Source organism: Protobothrops mucrosquamatus, unplaced genomic scaffold, assembly GCF_001527695.2.
Source record: "Protobothrops mucrosquamatus isolate PMUCROS unplaced genomic scaffold, P.Mucros_1.0 scaffold1192, whole genome shotgun sequence".
NCBI classification, from domain to species: domain Eukaryota; kingdom Metazoa; phylum Chordata; class Lepidosauria; order Squamata; family Viperidae; genus Protobothrops; species Protobothrops mucrosquamatus.
Window position 1 is genome coordinate 186,233 of NW_015387404.1, and position 3,329 is coordinate 189,561.

General features: G+C 36.6%; 1 protein-coding gene across 1 annotated transcript in view; it reads left to right on the forward strand.

Moving 5' to 3' along the window:
* Positions 1 to 3,329, forward strand: part of LOC107291825 (FGGY carbohydrate kinase domain-containing protein-like) — a 78,850-nt gene that overhangs the window by 70,077 nt on the left and 5,444 nt on the right. The gene's annotated exons all lie outside the window — the stretch shown is intronic.

Genomic DNA, 3,329 nt, shown 5'->3' on the forward strand with positions numbered 1-3,329 from the left:
GTCTCTGCCGCTTGCCAGCTACGCCTCGGCCGGTGCAGGGGGCGGAACCACGCATGCGCGGCACTCCCGGGCAGGGAAAGTCCTTGACTTACGACCGGTTGGCTAGTCCCCGACTTACGACCGGTTCAGTCCTCGACTTACGACCAGTTTAGTCCTCGACTTACAACCGGTTGGGGTCACGGCATTAAAAAGGTTGAGAACCACTGGCATAGATGAAACCATGTTATCTTGCATCTACAAACAGCTGATATTAGGCTTCAGCCTTAACTGACTTCTTGATAAATATAGACAGGTAGAAAGGTGAGCTTCACAGAAATATGCAAGAGCTGTTTCTCAGGTTGAAACGTTCTTTAAGTCCTGGGAAACAAAATAATATTCAGAAGTGGCTCTTGAAAATGCTTCCCTGATTCACCAAAATATAAGAAGGAGGGAAGGTCTAGCACAATCAACTCACAAAGTTTCTGGTTTTTATGTTTCTATTTTCTCTCTCTCTTTTCTCTTGTTGGCTAGCTTTTTAAGCAGATCTCAGTCTTAGCAGCTACATGTCTCCTAACATTTTTGCATTGTTACTTTTCTTAAAACAAAAATCCTTTGTTGCTGTTGATTACTCCAATGTTGGCTACCCCCCCTCCCCAGAACCCCTATGTAGATTTGGAAACATCAATTAAAATAAGTTTTTAAAAGTTTATTTCTGCAGAGGGAGGGGTTCCAATCCCATCCAGATTCCAAGTGAGAGGGGTAGATCTCCTACAAGGACAGGTGATGGCAGGGAAATTATATGCTTTGGTAGAACGTTTTCATCCTGGGGAATAGATATCTAGACATCTGGTGAAAGACATCTTCTAAGGTAGAGATCTTAGGGACAGAATTAATAGGTAGATATGGATTCTGGTAACAGACACTTCTACAAAGGGTGCTTAGCTTAAGAGTCTTTAAAACATGACCCCTGATTGCATGTAATTAAGATCAAGACCTGAACACCTGAATTGTTTGAAGGACTACAGAGTGATTCCAGTGACCTAAATAGTTAGGAGAGAAGGATTTGCATTGTATATTCCATATTATCATATGTAATGTAGCAAGAGTCTTTATTGGGAGCTGTATTTCTCTTGTAGTTTTGGATGAAAGCCCATAGTTATTCTTCTCTAGACTTATATCAGCTAGTTGCGTGTTCTACTAAAGCTCTGTATTAATTAGATTCTGTCTTCTAATATCCATTTGTAGGAAGGAACAGCCCACCTTTCCAAGACTTATGAATGTGCCTGCTCCTGCCTTGATGCTTTGACACCGAGGCTCCTTCTTGTGGTTGTGAAGCTATTTATTTACCCATATTTGGGTGCCTAACTCTGTCCATCAGAATGTTGCTTGGATGCTAAGTGTCCCAGATAGTTCAATAGGTAGGTAGATAGAAATAAATATTGGAAACAGCCATGCAGCCCAGGCAAAAGTTTTTATTATTTTTATTTCCAAGAGTACATAACCTCTGCTGGGCTAATTTTTTCCTCACGTTCTAACAATGAAAAATACACAAGATATAAATATTTTATGAGAAATTGGCATTTTAAACCATTGTCACGTCTAAGAATCACACAAAATAAATATCATGTTTGAACTGATGTCAAGACTTTAAAGATTAATATCACTGTCTTCCTCTCTACAGCAAGTAGCATCCACTGATCAAAATTATTAAGTCGGCTATCTAGCAATTAGCAGATTTCATTATTTTTCCAGTAGCTGTGATTGACAAGTAACAAAATAGCTAGATCTTAACAAGTCCTCAATAATATTTTGTGTGGCTGTCATGGTCAGGATGGTGAAATCCTGTGTGTGTGTGTGTGTGTGTGTGTGTGTGTGTGTGTGTTCAGCAAAAATAATAAAAATGCTTTGACATAAGTCTTTATAAAAGAATATTGGAATGCAATACAAAAACACACACAGTCATCTGATAATTGCCAGCAATACAATTACCCATGGTTAACTGAATAGATAAAGAGTGACAATATGGCTAATATGACAGCAACATATGTACAATATGTTCTCTTGTTTTGTTCTAACTATTTGCAATGGGGAGAACATCTTGTATTTTCTGTTGCAAATAAATAAGCAGAGAACATACATAATGTATGAGCAATAAAGCAACAGAAAGGAATTAAATTGAAAAGCATAAATAATTTTTTTTTACACAATAAAAAGCCTGGACAATAAATAGGTCCTTGATCCTAAAAAAACCATAACAAAATAGATGTCACACATGTTCTCTGAGAAGTTGCAAGGCCATCACCTTTATGTTTCTGGTTCAGCTTTTCATCTTTTATAATATGGCACCCATAGCAGAGCCTCAGGAATTGATTTAAGGGTAAGGCAGAAATATATAGAAAGAGCTATTCCTTTAGATAACGTAGACTTAACCCATAAGTGAATTTACTAATAGAAGTAGCATTTTGAAATGAGACTAGAAGTGATCTCTATGTTGGTATAGATGCCATAATTCTGGAGTGATATAATCATACTGGCTGGATAGAATCAGTATTCTTACTGCCTTATTTATATTAACTAAAGTTTCTGCAACATCTTTAGGAGCAGCCCCTTGAATAATACATTGCGATAATCCAGTCATAAGATTACTACAGCATGGGTTAGTTGGCTTTCCAACACATACTTCTTGTAAAGAACTTTGTGCCACAGAGGACTATTTGTGCCTTCAACAATCAAGGTCTATCTAGAAAGGCATCATTCTGTACTGAATCATCCTGCAATTCAAGTGTTCTATGGGTTCCCTATCTTTCCTTGTTAAATGAGCTGGAGCGATAGATTTATTTATTTAGCTGACAGATAATTGCATTGCCTTGATTACTTCATTGTAACAAGCCTAGAATCACTATGCATAGCTGTGGCTTGAATTCACATTCCTTTGCGCTGCTTAAGAGATTTACAGCATGCTATAGTATATAGAATATGATTATTTGCTTAGAAAGGAAAATCATCTTAAGAAGTTTAGATTTCCCACTTATTTTCATGTTTGTTTTTTAAGTAAAATTACGAGGGCAATTCGGAAATAAATCTCCATTTTGTTATCAATGACAGACACTCACAGATACAGAATTTTTATTATACACATTAGAAAACTACAACATTACATTACTTTTCTGTTTGAGAACTTCCATCTCATCCAGACACTACTTTTTCAGTCTCAGTTATTTCTGTATTTCTGTATGCATTTATTCTACAATTTGTGCTCATTTATTCTCTTTATATGACTGAAGTATTTTTTGTAAGTGAATAAAAAACCCTCACATTCTAAGAATGGATTCAACTTGTATTATCAAAAC